The sequence below is a fragment of the Carassius gibelio genome, chromosome A16 (genome assembly GCF_023724105.1).
Source record: "Carassius gibelio isolate Cgi1373 ecotype wild population from Czech Republic chromosome A16, carGib1.2-hapl.c, whole genome shotgun sequence".
NCBI classification, from domain to species: domain Eukaryota; kingdom Metazoa; phylum Chordata; class Actinopteri; order Cypriniformes; family Cyprinidae; genus Carassius; species Carassius gibelio.
The window spans coordinates 26,153,636-26,170,608 of record NC_068386.1 but is presented as its reverse complement, the minus strand read 5'-3'; the positions used below and the strand labels follow the sequence as shown (position 1 = coordinate 26,170,608).

At 39.6% G+C, this 16,973-nt stretch overlaps 1 long non-coding RNA gene across 4 annotated transcripts; it reads right to left on the bottom strand.

Annotated features, from left to right (window-relative positions):
• Window positions 1-1,006: 1,006 nt before the first annotated feature.
• On the bottom strand, window positions 1,007-16,276 carry LOC128030148 (uncharacterized). Of its 4 annotated transcripts, XR_008187844.1 has the most exons (4): window positions 6,199-6,510; window positions 4,843-4,916; window positions 2,670-2,782; window positions 1,007-1,585 (listed from the first exon to the last, which is right to left on the bottom strand). It is a non-coding gene; the product is annotated as an uncharacterized LOC128030148 (long non-coding RNA). The 4 variants fall into 4 exon arrangements; XR_008187841.1 differs by having other exon boundaries at window positions 2,670-4,916; XR_008187843.1 differs by lacking the exons at window positions 1,007-1,585; window positions 6,199-6,510 and adding an exon at window positions 16,033-16,276 and having other exon boundaries at window positions 2,669-4,916.
• Window positions 16,277-16,973: the final 697 nt, after the last annotated feature.

Genomic DNA, 16,973 nt, shown 5'->3' with positions numbered 1-16,973 from the left:
ATGAATGTATTGGCTGAATTAAGCATTTTGCATTAAATGCATTTCTTATTCAGTACATTTTTGTTTAGTAACTCACTAAATTAATTAAAGCTACTGTCATGATTTTAGTCTACGTTCCCCGTCTTTGTTTTTATGGACTTTTATTGTGAAGTTTTCTTGTTCCCCATTGTTTCTGTGTCCCCTTGTTCCTTTGTCCATCTTGTTAGTTTCCATAGTAATTGATTAGCTCCTCCCTCCACTTTACCTCATTAGCCTGTCTATTCAAGATCCATTCAGTTCCTGCCCAAACTGTCTAGTATTGTTAAGCATGTATCTCTGTGATAGCTACTTTACGGAGCCTGCTTTAGTTTTCTCTAGTCAAAATCATAGTTTTCCTGTTTTTGATTCTCACCTGTGTGTTTTGAATATCCCGTGTACCTAACCCTGTTATTTCCCCAGCCTGGACTATCGCTCGTGTTTTTGGATTACCCCTATTGTCAAGTCCTCTGCTCTGGATATTGTTAGCCATCAATGGACCATGCCCATTTTGGATTATTCTCTTGCCTAGCCCTATATATACCTGTTTTCTACTGTTTAGACCCTGCCTGTGTTTTCGACTACGTCTTAAAAGCCTGCATATGGATCTGCACACTTCATCTGTTTACTGTTACAGCTATAGCTAACCAAAATGATAAATTAACTAAAAGAAGTCCGCAAACAGCTGAACAGTCATCAGAACAATTTAAACTGCAATGCATGCTGGGAACTCACAAACCCTTAATATTCCAGCATTTATTTATTGATACACTTATTTATTATGACCACTGGTTGAAACAACTATTGGGGAATTCAGTTGGTCTGACATGAGTTATGTATATTGCATTTCTTAGTATGTACATATTTTTTATTTATACATTATTTATTTATTTATATTATTTATTTTTGGAAAATTTACTATTGTACATTCAGGCATGCATAGATTTTGTTTTGCAATGTGATTCTCAAATTAGACACATTTAAGAGCACATCCTGGATTGGTCTGGATTGACCGTAATCTGCATTTTTAATCATAGAATATATGATTAACCTGATTACACATTACACATAAACACATTAACCTGATTGCAATAAGCAGTTCAAGCAATATACAAACTGTGTCATAAACTCCAGTATCCACACAAAAGAATACTCTTTTGTTTTCAGCTTATGTTGACTATACAGGAATATCCCAATATCTGTGGAGCAAACATCTGTTCAGAATAAAGGCTTAACCAGAATATGGAGCTTAAGGGGACAATCATGTTCACAGTCGCTGCTGAGTTTTGTTCGTTTTCCATCATCTCTCCCAGATGTAATACTGCGTTTCTGAAGCTGATCTTTTTCTGTTCTCCATGACTGTGAGGGTTTGCATCTGACATCTTCAGCCCTGCAAGCTTCCCAGTGTCTGTGCTGGATCAGTCGGATGCGAGAAGTTTCCACTGACACGTCCTGCGGGCAGATGTCGAAGCACACGCGTGTGCTGGCCTGCATGCGTGCTGTAGTGCCTTCAGGAGGACAAAGCTAAGCAGAGCATATGGGCCTTATGGGGCAAATCATCCAATATTTCCTGTTTAATCAAAAAAACAGGCATGATGAATCAAGGCAAGTCTTGTTCAGGTTCATTGAAAGACATAAATGACAAACAGGAGCAACAAAGCAAGCGGAGAAGCAAATAAACTGACCTATTCATCTGCGCCCGCTGTCTTTACCAAAGTCATCTATTTATAATAAGTCTGGCTGATAAATGTTTTAATAAATGTGCTGCATAATTCATCGTCGTCAGCCTAGTTTTAATTGACTTATACGGGTGTTGTAGAGAAGATCAAAGTGCTGATTAAAGCGATGTATACATCGCTGTCTGATGCTCTTACTCAGACGCCAGCTTCTTGGAGATCAGAGAGGAAGTCTGGACTGAGACCTTCAATTATTCACCAGACTAATTAATTAACTGATTGATTATTTGATTATTCCAAACATTGTTGATGCAGGGATCTCTCTTCTCCAAGGGCACAAGCACAAATCACTTCCTGTTTGGCTTCTTTAAAGGAGTCATTCAGGCAAAACCGAAAATGTTTTCATCATTTACTCGCCCTCATGTCATTCAGATTATTTTTTTTTTTCTTTTATCCTGTGAAACACACACACAAAATATTTTAAGCAGAACTTCATAGCCTCTATTGGTTTATGTATTTATTTATTTTTTGTATTTTCTTTTCACCTTCCAGCAAAATTTATGATTTAAACAAAAAAAAAGTAAAAAAAAAAATCCAATAGCTGATACAAAAAAAAAAAAAAAAAAAAAAAAACTAACAAACAAATATTTCATAAAAGCCATCCATATGACACACATTACTTCCCATATTTTCTAAGGTCAGACGATATTGCCTTACATTTGGGAAACTATGCATTGCTTTATATTGCATTTATTTATTAATTTATTTATTTAGAAGTATAAATTTCCATTTACGTTCAGTACATATAAAACCAGCTTAAACGGAGGGATGTAGATGAGAGAGATTTAGTCAGGAACTGAGACAGGAACAATGATCGTTTTCTCGAAGAGTGTTAATGAGGAAAAGGATTCCTAAAATTAACAACGGCTCTCATTATTCGACAGCCCATTAGTGAACTTAAATAAAAGCTGTTCTCACTCCACTGTGTGTTCATGCTGTCAGAGTCCTTAATTATCTTGTCTTCAAGTGCCTGTACCTCGTAAGGCTCATTTCTGCTGGAGTTTCATTGGAAGTGTCACCAGCAGCAGCTTCTGTAAGGAATCACAGTCAGAGAGTTAGAGAGCAGAGATGCTTCGTTCACACCACAGTTTGATGTTTAACACGCTGTATTGTGTGAATCCTGATGTCTTCCATCAACGGTGACAGGGGTTGATTATTGAGCACCAGCTTCCTGGAATTAAGAAAAAAGCACCGTGGAAATGTTTATCTTGGTCAAAAATCAATTTGCTCGGGTTGTTTAACACCTTAAGCTGTTTGCAACAGAACAATAAAAACATTTAGACGATGCAATATTTTGACTCTCCTAGAGTGATAGACTCAGATGTGAGGAGGGCCTGAGTAAATGATCATTTTATCAAACAAAGTAGGTCAAACTTAGATACGTGTTAATGCGAATGTATTTTCGAATTGAGAATCAGAGAAGGAAACAATGCATGTCTTTGTATGAACATGCAGCAATTATGAATAGTTCCTTGTAAAGGAGGTTCAGGTTGACTTGTTGCCCGAGGCTCACATCAAAGACTTGATTGCTGTTTCATGTCTCTGCTTGCCCATATCATTTCAGTCTGTGTGCGTCCTCATGCAACACACTTATTTTATTACATGTATGACTTAATACAAAAGTGTCCATAAAAGAAATGTCAATAAATGCTCATTATACTGTAATTTATCCTCTGCTGAACCATGATTAATAAACATATATAAACAGAGTGGAATATTACAAACACAACTTACCATCAGGGCAGCACGAATCATGCAAAATAATGCAATAAACTAAACAACCTAAGTATGCACTGCTAACAAGTATATGAAGAAACAAATTAATTAAATACTCATTAAATATATAAATATATATTTAGGAGTCACACCTGTTTAATGATCGCACACAAACGTTTTCATTTCTCTGGAAATAATGACACTCAGGTGTGGTAAATAATATGATATAATATGTAATCAGTAAATAAGTATAATGTGGGTTCACAGTGTGGTTTTGTAATATGGCACTGTAATAGCAGCCAATTATTTGACATCAATTAAATTATAGATATAGACAGAGATGCTTTACCAGGGAATTACAGAGTGTGTTCAATTCAAATAAGACAACTGATAGTAAATAAGTAAACTGAGCATTGTAGCATTGCTCTTTGGCTTCCCGTTTTGGCCTTTTGATCCGGAGACAGTTTGTGACCTCAGTGGGTGTGGAATCGACAGCATTCCCACCCCTCCGTTCATCCCAGGAGAGTCATTCTAGTGCTGCATTAATTATTACACACCTGAACAATACCAGTGGCTTCCAGGCCAGTCGCCTATAGATCAGAGGAAGTCAGGAACATTTCATTCAGACGATGTAATGGTTTGACCTTTCTGCCTTTAGGAGACAGAAAGAAAGATGGGGTAAGAAAGAGGGGGTGAGAGAGAAAAGAAGAAGGCCGAGAAGTGCCGAGTCTTGGACAAATGCATGTTGAAGTGTGATACTCCGTTCCCCCACCTCTGGCTGGTAATTGCTATGTAATGAAGTTATTAATGTTTGGTGGAATTTACAGGCCAGATATCCACTGGCTCCCGAGCCCCACATCCTCTCGAACCTGCTTGTCTTTTGTTGGTCTCCACAAAAGAAACACAGGCAATATGTGAAGAGTCATTAATTTTCTTTCCCTCTTGTTGTCCTTTTTTAAGGTTTTCTCCTCCCTTCTTTACTGTCTCTTTTGCCAACTCAGTAGGAGCTGTGGTTTTGCTCATTATTCGGCTGGTTTAAGGTTATAATAGTGTTTGTGAGAGATTGACAAAGTTGAGGTAAATGAATAGACTAGCTTGCCTCTTTTTCCCTTTCAAATACTTTTAAAAAGACATGCTGTTTTATGGCCCAGCACAATTGCCTAGTTACACATCTGGGAACAATGCAAATGCATAAACAAGAAGGGGCCCAAGACCCGTCCTGGTGGTGTCCCGCATCACCGGGGCAGAGTCGGGCTTAATTGGTGGTACGTGGATGGTTCTGGTCCTCAGGTTCTAAATCCACATACAGTCTGCCCACTCTCAGGCTCTCCTGCTGGGGCCTTGTGACCCCGAGCAGACCCCTATGCTACCTTACCTGACCCCGGAGCACCAGGAGGAGCAGCCCCTGCCCTCTGCATCTCAAACCCCACTGCTGGATGTCAGGAGGCTCTGTGGGTGAAATCAATAGCTGTAAACAGCAAAGTAATAAATTACTGGTCACAGAGGCTTCAGACAAATTGGAAGCCAGCAGGAAATCCCTGAAAATTGTCTTCACGTTTTTACCCTTGTTTCCCATTAGCTGCTCCAGGGCAGTAAATTGTTTAGAGTGAATTCATTTGCACATGCAAAAGATACTGGTTCTGAAGCTCTGCATAAGTATTTGCCACTGTAGCTGAAATAAAGACACACGGTGTGTAGTGAAGATTTTAGACAATTCAGGGTCATTGAGGTCCACAAGAATATTAATAATAGTCAAAGTTTTCATAGCCACTGGAACGTGCATTTCTGGGTATTAGATGATATCGTTGGAATTAATTAAACCTACTCAAGCTGCAAAAATTAGCTTGGCTAAAAACAAAGAACATCTTGCAAATAAGCTTTTGTACAGTTCTGTAACCAACCGTAATGGCTTGTTTCCTGAAAATCCAATTTATAGCTATATTGTATGACCAGATCCAGCATGAGATCAAATCATCAACAGGGGCTGGTTACATCTGTTACAATTTAGCCTTGATGTGACAGAAAGGGACACTAAGTTACAAATATTTGTGTCGCATCATTGAACTTATATCAATATTTACGGAACCCTGTCAATATCAGATTCTGTTACAGAAGTGCAAAACAAAATTCTAAATTTCAACTAAATACACAGAGACAGGCTATGGGGTAAAACAAGATGGAGGAATTTGATGGAATGTTTGCTTTTCAATTAATATGACAAACCTGCGAGTTTCTTCTAAACAGGTGAGCTAAACTTCAAGTTTCAAGCATTCCCAATATCTTGAACCTTTAATCTTTTATTGAAAGTTTTACTTGTGAATACATATCCTGTCCTTTATATACCTGTAAGACCTGTGTTTGCGATGTTTGAGTTGGAGAAGGTGTGATGCACAAAAGGGGCATTTGCAAAAGTTTGAAAACATGCTTTATTTTTGTTGTTCCGCTAGATTACAGTAGTAGCACAGACAATGCATGCTACAGCTTTAACTGTGTAAACGGAAATGTATGCCATTTAAAGAACTTCTGCTAATGAATTTGAAAGCTGCTATTGCATCATTAAATTTAAACGTCTTGTTATGTGATGGTGCATTCCTTCATAGACAGCTTACGACCTATAAGTTACGTTATACCTTAAGGACAAATGGTGCAGCCAAATTAAGAGTTACAAACTAGCCAGTAGTTACTAAGCCTCTAATGTGGACTTTACATTCCAATTTAAATTAGAACTTACAAATGGCTGGTGTAACTCTACCCAGTTCTTCACTGAAGTCCACTGTTTGGTGTTCCTGCCTGTCCATCTTTCTCCGGTTCCCAGAACCCCTCTCAAAGCTGGCCATAACTCAGCCATGCGGAGAGGGTTCGTGATGGAGTTTGGTCAGCTGCACCGGAGTGAGTAATTAAGCAGAATTAAGTTAATTAAAATGTCCCAGCTGTGTCCATGAATATGTGTGAGCCCAAGCCAGTAACCCAGTCTCTACAGACTGGCTGATAGGGAGAGGAGTGACGTGGGATCAGTAGATGTCACTGGAAGCCCAGATCTCTCTCCATCCTCTCAGTCCAATTCAAGAGCTAATCTAGCTGTATTTAGACCATCGCTAGCACACTTTAAAAGGCTAATTGTTTTGCGCTCTCTTGGAAATAAAATTAACCATCAACACATGTTCAGCCTCAATCTATAAAGATTGTTAAAAGCAGGGCAATGAATCTTGCTGTGCTGTTAATTGGTGAAGCTGTTCTGGGCCCTCTGGTGCTGCTGGCAAGTGACCGCGGAAAATTTCCAGAGTTGGCATAGGGAAAGATAAGATGACAAGAGCAGTTTGGATTTGTTAATTATATAACAATTAGAGCTGGGTAATTTACTGAATATTCCCAATATATTCCTGATGATTTTATGGTGATATAAACTTAAACAATATTGTGCGCATTTAAAGCAATTCAGCCATGATGTTCACTAAAAACATTGCTATTAGACTAGTTTTGTGTTACTTTATTATCTCTTAGCTAATGATTATGAGAACACAAAGCTGTTGTTTTAATTTTTTTTCTCTTACTAAAATTACTGCTAAAAGAAAAAGCTTTGGTAAATCATCCATAAATTGTTTCAGATTTGTTGTTGTTTTAAGTTGGTTCAATGATTTGTTTACCTCGTCACTCATGAAAAAAACTCTTACTAAAACAATTTTACATTTGTAGGAAAATATTGCTGTATATATTTATGCTGTATATATGCTGTATATATATATATACACGTGTGTGTGTGTGTGTGTGTGTGTGTGTGTGTGTGTGTGTGTGTGTGTTAAGGGGTGGTGTTTACACAACACAAAATAAATAAATAATAATTAAAAGTTATTAGTTGAACTTACACAAAAATGGCTTTTTGGTGGGCTTGAAAATGCAAAGTTTGGAAAACAGTTTCAGAGTTTATGATTTGAAAACTATAGTGCTATATTCTCCATGAACCAAAATAAGAAGAAGAAGAAGAAGAAGAAGAAGAAAAAAAAACTTTTAGGATAACAGTTTTTATATTTCATGTACATTTTTATTGTTATCGTTTTATTGTTATTGTTGAGTAAAATCTATGTACTTTGAACTTACCATTCATAAATAAATTAAATTACCTTTAGATAATTATATTTAATATCACATATAGAATTAAGTAAAATCTACCTACCTAAGTTAAGTAAATTAAGTAACTTTAGCTTTGCCAGTAAAGATATTCTACTCAATATTACACTAAATTAAACCATGTTTTTAACCTGTTAACTGTCACCCTTCCGCTCTGTGGGACGCCTACATTTACTACACTATATTACAATTAAATATAATCTAATCTTGACAAACTATATATCGTTGGAAAGGTCTAAGACTCCCAAATATATATTTTATCAATTTTTGTTGTAATAAATTATGTAGGAAAAGTAATAGATTAATTTATGACAAGAGTGCACCCTCAAAAAACGGTCTCAGGTTACGTATGTAACCATGGTTCCCTGAGTAGGGAACGAGACACTGCGTCCTCTAGGGGGCGCTTTGGGGAACACCTCGTCGTGACCCGTGTCTGAAGCATACAATGAAAAAACACCAAATTGTTGGCCGTCGACAGCCTCCGACGTCACTACCGGCGCGACTATAAATCAGCACCGGGAGAGCACGTCATTATCTTCTTCGTCTGAAGCTTGCGTCCGAAGCATGGCAGAGAGCTAGAGGACGCAGTGTCTCGTTCCCTACTCAGGGAACCATGGTTACATACGTAACCTGAGACCGTTCCCTTTCGAGGGAACTTCGAACTGCGTCCTCTAGGGGGCGCTTTGGGGAACAGTATACCCACGCCGCCATGCTGAGGGGAATGCAGGCCAGAATCATGGCGAGCACTAAGTACCATCTCTACCATTACTATGGGAGTTGCCCCTGGGACGTTTAGACGGCTGTCTGTGACAGTACCCCTTATGGCCAAAAGGCCTAAGCTACATACCCAACTTAATTGTTAGGGCCTCGGCCCTGGGTAGAGCTGAAGGCTTGGAATCAGGAAAGATTCCTTTAAAGGGATACGGCTAAGAACCTAGCATTTGTACCAAGTCCTGCCTGTCACACAGGGGCTACCGCTAGCTTACGCATAAGCTTGCTGAAAGAGCTGTCTCAACAGTTCTCTAGTAGCAACACCCTGTTTAGATAGGTATCCGAGGATACATAGGTGGAGTGGCGCCCAAGATGAACGGGGCTTTTACCAACTCAAGAAAGGGCACGAAGCAACCGCGCGAAGCCCTCACCATATAGGATTTTAGAAAGAACGCAGAATACTAGCGTGCAAACTTACCACAGTGTGGATTTCAGAAAATGTGCAAAGACTACACGTGCACACTTACCATAGCATGGATTTTCAAATACTGTTCTAAGAAGGGGCTCTCGTGGCACTCTGATAGAGCAGCTCATAGATGGAATGTTGCATCCTAAAACAGTATGATTGAGAGTCATCAACTCGATCTCTGGAAACAATACTGGAGCGCTCTGGGAAAAAAACAGAGAACTCCGTCTCGTACGAGAGGAGAACTCCGAGCTCAGAGTAGCGCACTCATAGGTGACCCATTTTTTGGAAAAAGGGGAGCGCTGCTAAATTACCACGAGAATCAATAGCCCCTCATGTTGAGAAAAGCGATGCTTGAGGTGTATAAACAAATACACACTGGCTGAATGGAGCCCAAGGAACCAAGGTCTAATCATCTCAAGAAAGGGAACGAAGCGTTACCCCTCATCGTACAAGATTTCAGAAAGTTTGCAGAGTCTTGCATGCAAACTTACCACTTGTGGATTTTTAGAAAGTGCGCAAAGCGTTCACATACACACTGACCACCATGTGGTTTTGAGAAAGTACACAAAGCTTAGCGTGTGTACTTAAAGGTTCCTAAGCATCGTAGAGGAGCTGAATCTCACGGGAGAGGCAAGCTCAATTTTACAAACCTCGGGTGAGGGGAGCATCACCTGAGGCAGCATATACAAGAAGACTTCTGTAACTGCCACCTCCACTTCCCGGTAGATACGACAGCACCCCTAAGCGGCCAGGAGACCCCTCGGGGTGACCTGGCCAGACATCCATGAAATTCCCTGCAGTGCTGTGCCAGGCCTGATGATCAAGGAGGCTCCCTCAGAAACCTGTGATCTCAGCCGCCTAATACCGGAACATGAAGCCGGATGGCTGCTGCTGACGAATGTTTAGTAAACACTGTAACTGAGCACTGCAAAGGAAACTCAGACAGAGTTTATTAGTAGACACGTAACCACCAGCAATTAAATACACATAAGTATATACAGAGAGGGTTACATTTACTCACTCACCCTCCTACGCCGGAGCCCCGCTCAAGGGGTACCTCCTTTTAACCTGGACCATCAGTTTCAGGTTGGTTGCTATGGACATAGAACCATAAAAAATATTATAGGTCCAGCATAGGAGACTGTTATGCGAGAGGTTTCCACCTAACCTCGATCAGGTGGAGAGCTGGTGGTTACAGGGGAATTAGGAAGGGGAGGATAAAAGCAGAAGTTAACCTTTCAAAGTCGATTAACGCATATACGCGTTATGTTCTTTTCTTTTAGTAGATACCTCGGTATCATTCTGATTCAGACGAGAACGCTGCCTCGTCTAGATCATACCTCTTAGGTTCTGCTTACCTCCTCGTGACCCACGATTCCTCTAACCCCTGCCCGCAGGTGGGGGAGGAGCGCGAGTTGCGACACTAGCCTTCTGTGCCCATCTTTGATCCTCAGATCGAGACAGGCCAGGACCCCTATGTTGTTTGGGCTCAGACCTGGACCTTCGTGGGACGAAGGATCTGAAAGCAGCAGAGCGCGCCTTCGTCTCCCTGAACTTTTCAAATCGCCGCCTCAACGGAAATACCGAAAAATTCAGAAGGCGAAACCTGAGCATCGAGCAGAAAGCATTTTCTGCATGTCTGTTCATCCACAGATGTCTCTCCGCTGCCACCATGGCCGCCATAGTCCTGCCCCATGGCGGAGGCGGCCTGCTTGGTAGCATGGAGAGAGATCCGTGGTGTGGCGCAGCTCAGCTACCAGATCGGAAAAAGGCCCCAGCCTCTATCCAGGTCTCTTAGCAGATCAGTCTGATATGCTTGAAGCACCAGCATTGTGTGTAATAAAGCCACAGCCTGACCTGCTACTGCGTATGCCTTGCCATTTAAGCGAGATGATTTTCTGAAGGGGCTTAGATGGCAAGGAGGGAGATTAAGAGAGGAGGTTTCCCCTGCAGAAAGAAAACATTTTTCACATATAAAAATTTATAAATTATTTATAAAATTTTTAGCTCTTTCTACAGGGAAAGACCCTCCTAGCCGCTTTCACGCATCACCTCGATGTCGGCAGATTACTTTAATGCCGAAACCAATGGATGCAAAAAGAAAACGGCATCTTTCATTTCTTTTTAATCTCTGTATGGAGATCATGCACAAATGAAAGGCTCACCTGAGCTGGAGGGTTATGGTCAAAAGGTAATTTTTGCTCAATAACCTCCAACAGCTCTACATACGCAGGGCAGGAGAATTGAGAAGGCTCAGCCTCAGCTTCTTCACCATCCTCAAATATCTCCTGCTTTTCCTGGGTAAAAAACCCAGCAGAGCACTAACCTCAGTATGAGAAAGTGTTAAAGATATAACATCATCCTCCCAAGGCTCTCTCTCGTCCGCCGCCCCTTTTTTTTTTTTTTTTTTTACGATCTCGAAAGGGAAAGTCCCTCTTTAAACCATTCAGACAGATCCACCTGTATTCTCACGAGCTCATTTTCTTTCCTGCCTCAGCGTGGACAGATCCTGAACCGCGGGAAGCAGATGGCTTGCCTTTATTTATTTTTTTTTTAGAAGAGAGACGAACGAGAGCGGAGCTTTTTCCATTGAAAAAACGCTCATAGTGCACGCAGATTGCCTCCTCAAAGACATCGCGTGCGTGCTCTTTACCCAAACAAATGACGCAAAGATCGCGTGTGTCATCGGGTGTCAAATAACGCCGACACGGATGCACACATCGTCTAAACGCTTGCTAGTTGTCGCCATGATAAACAGAGAAAGATCGCCCTTACCGGTTCTTTCAGATGCACGCTTCAAACAAAACAGTCAGTTGAAGATGAAGAAGATAATGACGTGCTCTCCCGGTGCTGATTTATAGTCGCGCCGGTAGTGACGTCGGAGGCTGTCGACGGCCAACAAGTTGGTGTTTTTTCATTGTATGCTTCAGACACGGGTCACGACGAGGTGTTCCCCAAAGCGCCCCCTAGAGGACGCAGTTCGAAGTTCCCTCGAAAGGGAACTACATTATAACAGGAATTTTGACCTTTGTTAAAAAAACAAGATGACTTTGTTGCCTTTTCCTCTATCACATTTTAGAAATCATGAGAAATTATATATCAACTGAAAACTTAAAATCGCAAAATTCATCCTTTAAAACTCATTTTAAAATCAGACATTGCATTACTATGTAAATGCTACATCAATATCATGTTACAAAATATTTTCATTCATGAACAATAAAAATTTAAGTTTGGATCGTGCACTACAAAGTCAATGTTCAAAAATATGAGTGACAGTTAAGGTGTTAAAGTGTATGTGTTATGTAGAAATATTAAAAGTAAATAATACAATAATTTGGACACCATATCTACATAATTAGTAATGTGGCACTTGCCTGAACACAATGACTTATAAACAATAACATTCTGAGGATCGTTTTTGAGTAGAAAATAAATTCCAGATATAACAAAATCTCAAGTTACTAAACCTAACAACAATAGCAATAATACAACAGTGAAAAACAGCTGGAAAACAGAAATAATAATAATAATAATAATAATAATTAATTAGTTTGATGATGTTTTTATTTATTTATTTTATATATAACGCTGATATTTAGACTTTAATTTCTACAAGCTTGAATTGTGTATAAATATAATTTATCCTGTGTTCATTTAGTGCCTGAAGGAAGGACAGTGTACTGTAGAGTTTAACTCCTGCCTGCCTCAACACACCGGTCTGAAAGTTTCTAGAAATCCTGAAGCAATCATTGATATTATCAAAAGGCAGAAAAAAAGTCTTACAAACCTAATAAAGCCCATATTAGTTTGAATATTAGATTGCGTCTGTCTAATTTTAATGAGTGTTTAAAAAGCACATTCACTGAAACATTCTTTACTTGATCATTTATATAAAAGTGTAATATTTATTTCAATGTTAATTGATGATTTGTAACCATAGATCTTCCATGATATTGCAAATCTATTACTGTGTCAAATGTTTGATGGACGGTTGTCTAAATTTAAAAGGTGGAAAGCTCAAATAGTGAGTTGAAAAAATAGAATGAGGTTTATTAATACTAGTTTCCTATTGTTTTCTCTGATAAAACTTTTAAAACATGCTGCATGAATGGACGAGCACAAAGCAACAGGACTTGTGTGATTTAATAATCATCCCTTAAAAATTAAAAACTGTTTATTGCAAGACAAACAACTGTTTGTTAGTCAAACCACAAAATAATAATAAAAATCCTATGTAAAACATGTGCAGGTGTGGGAGGACGAGAGGCTTTTGAAATCTGAGATGTGGGCTTGATGAATGTCTGAAAGTGAGTGCTTGGCTGTGGGTTCATGTCTCTGAACACCTTGCCTCTTCTCTCACTGCGCTGGAATGCAGTGTCTGTCTCTCTCGGCTCGTGCTAATCTCCTCCAGAGTACGACGAGAGTAATCGCTAATAATACCTGTTAGCTAATCAGCTGATTCCCATGAACCATTTTTATCTGAGAGCTCGCGTTTCAAAATAAATATGTCCCGCCGAACCCGTTGGACTTGGTTTAACGACATCCACACTTTTGATTATCCTTAATAAAGATGATATGCACGAACAGATCCAGCTAGCAGCAATTAAAGCTCTTTTTAATGCTCCTGTCTGTGAGTATCTGAACAATGAGGTATTGACAGAGTGGGGCTTAGATAAGGACAGTTTTTCCTCGTGAGCAGAGATACGACAGTGATTCGAGTCATTTGCACTCAGCGAGGGTCTACAGGGAAGACTCAGTGAGGTTAGGGTCACAATATTAGCAGATAGTCTCCAAACTTTCGAATGATTTGTATTGTGAGGTCTTGCCGGAGGAGGTTTCTGAGCAAAACACTTATTAAAGTCTCGCTTACACTCAGAGTCTGGCCTTAGGCCGACTAGATATTAATCAAGCTGATAATTACAGCCTTCCCAGAGCCCTGTCACTTAGGTGTTTAGGGATAACTGCATAACCTTGTCTATCCAGCTGCGTTTTCTTTGAACCAGGATGATTCATCCAGACAGATGCTTCATTCTGAGTTGTTTAACAAATTATACCTTTAAAATCATTTAAAGTCTAATCAGAGAGGAATTGTTTCTCAGGGTGACGCCTATAAAAGAACATACAGTTGACTCATTTGGAGAAACATGTAATCATGGGCCAAGAGGACTTCTGAATAGTGCTAACCCATCAGGTTTTTTATTTTCTATTTTTATGAAACACTAAATTATTTGGCATGGCAATAAAAGGCAACACTTGATTTTGATAATAATGCTAACTGTACTAATAAGTTACTACTTAGCACCGTTTACAGGTACATGAGAACTTCTTATATTCCCCCTAACCCTAACCCTTACCTAACAGACTAATAATAATCTAATGAAAGTTATATAGTTGCAAAGTTCCTTGTAGTCAACAGAATGGCTAAAGAGGACCATCAAAATAAAGTGTAACACAATAAATTCTTTAACTAGCAGCTGTCAATGTTGAAATTACCACAGAATGGGGATCATTATTGGTCAAATCTCCAACTTCACACTGGAGACACGGCAACAAACAGTCGTGAAGCTCTTTTTGGCTCCACATCATCTGAGATTGATCATCGGTGAAATAGTCAGCTTCACATGTTGGAGAGCGGGCCGAGTTGGATGCGGATCCTGCTGAACTGTCCTGTCTTACAGCACTTGTGGTTGTTGAACTGTGACTTGAGCTGCTTAAAGTGTCTATCTGCTCTTCGCCTCCATCACTCGCCTATTTTAAGATATCGCCCCATTCCCCGTGCCTCTCTCCCATCCACTAGATGAACGATGACAAGAACTATCTCTCCTTTTAACCTTTGCCGCCCTGCTCTGAAATTCTTATCGCGAGCCCCTTGAAGCATTTGAAACAGATAATGGTCATTCACCGTCTGAGACGTATCCTCTGGTGACTTAGCTCATATAAAGAGCGCGTGGGAATGAGGGACCAGCCGAATTATCCATATAAGTCGAGAGGGAACACAGTCACATCCTCAGTGACGTGAGGACTGTAGATTGGTGAACATCATTAGATATGAGCGCTTGATGTCATGGCCAGTGTTTGCAATTGCAAAAGAAAAGTGCTTTAAATCCACTTGTGCTCTAATTGAATGGTATCAATTCATTTTATTTAATGAATATTTCATTTTAAATTGTGGTATTTTTAGACATTTATTTTGCTGGTGGTGATTTGAGGATGAAAGACAGACAGAGGAATATTTCACTGAAATTTTGCTTTTAGACATTTAAATTGTGAAATAGTGGATATTTGCCAAAATGTTGGCATTTGTGGGAAAATAATTATGTATATAAAAAAAAAAAGGTATATAAAAAAAAAAAGTAAATTCCTTATGGAAGTTTATTTATTTATTTTTGAATGAAACGTCCATATATGGATTCCATTTATAAATAATATTTGACCTTTTAGAAAATGTAACTATTCCAGAAAGAAAGAAAGAAAGAAAGAAAGAAAGAAAATATGTATGTTTATGTTGGAAATATGTCATGTACATGTATATCCATCCTTAAACCTGTCATTACATGTTGATAGATAGATAGATAGATAGATAGATAGATAGATAGATAGATAGATAGATAGATAGATAGATAGATAGATAGATAGATAGATAGATAGATAGATAGATGGATTTTCATGTTGTTTTAATAAAGTTACATATTATAAAATACAGATAAATGGCTGATATCTATAATACTAATATTTTAATGACAAAATAGAAATTATTGAGTAAATTATTCCCTTAAAATACATTATGCAGCACAAATAGAATATGAACTAGATATAGTCATTGCACACCGCTGTGTGTGAAGTGCACACTCACCGCACATCTGTGTTTGAGACGGGAGGTTAATCACTGCACACTGCGGTGGAGCTTCTGTTCTTTTCCAGATAAACCAAAAAAACTGAGCTCATCCTGCCAGCTTTGCATCTCTTAAACTAGGCTTGTGTTGTTACTGCAATGAAAGCTATGAAAAACTATGAGACACTAGAAGTCTGTGGACAGAGCCGAGAAGAATTTATGGTCTGATGTCAACGTGCCAATGATTCATTTGCAGATTTCCCCATGCACCGTCTGATAAAAATAAAAAAATAGTGCGTCGGTAATTTTGAGGCCAACATTTTGGTGTCTGGAACAAACAGTAGTGGATATGACTCACTGCTGTGTTCACATCCAAGAAGAACACGCAAACACACGCATGCACAGATGGATACGCTCTTGCTCACCTATTTCATTTCCTCAGCCTCGTCTCTTTTGGCAAGATGGAGACTCGGTTGGTCAGTGGTCAGAGGTTTTCCCGTCTCCAGACTGGATTTCTCGACGCGTCCCGGACCAGGAGGAGAAGTCAGACTAGGTTAATGCGAACTGTTTTTCCAAGCTCTCCCCACGCTCCACACCATTGTTATTATAGGAAAGCGATAATGCTTCTCACTTGAAACATAGCCCCTGCTCTAGCCGTGCTTAACTCCGGCGTGCACACAGATGTATCTGATTAAATCGTATCTCCAAATCCTCGCTGCACTCCGACTCCAGGACTGCCAGAAGGCCCGTGGGCAACGACTAAATTGCTTTGGTTTCAGTACACAAGGAGGCTGGCCCAGACAAGCTGGATCAGCACATTAGATGCGAATCCCTCCCAGATTTGAAGGCAGCCTTTAGCACAATTATTGATTTAGAGGGATGATTAGATATAATTGAAGAAGACTGTTCCTACCTGTAGCTCTGCTGGAGGCTTTGGGAGCAGCGGATAGACACCACACCTAAATTCATGGTGACAGGACAGACGTAGACAGTTATTTTCTACAGAGAGGTTTTTACATGGCCAATAAACTTTAATAAAACCTCACAGCAGACGTGTAGCTCGCTCAGTTGTATGAAAGTACTAAAGTGGTTACCGCTGTATTTGTCAGCTATGAGAGAGAATCAAAAATAATAGATGAAAATGTTGGAAACCCCTGCCAAATCCTCTTTTGCTGTCTTTTTCACATTACAAAAAAAAATCATGCATAGCAATTACTGATACAGATTAGCATGAATTATCAATGTTGATTATCAACGGCACCCATTTACTGCAGAGCATCCGTTGATGAGACACTGATGCAGGGCCACATTTCTCAAAAACTGATGAAGAAACAAACGAATCTACATCTCATATGACCTGAGGGTG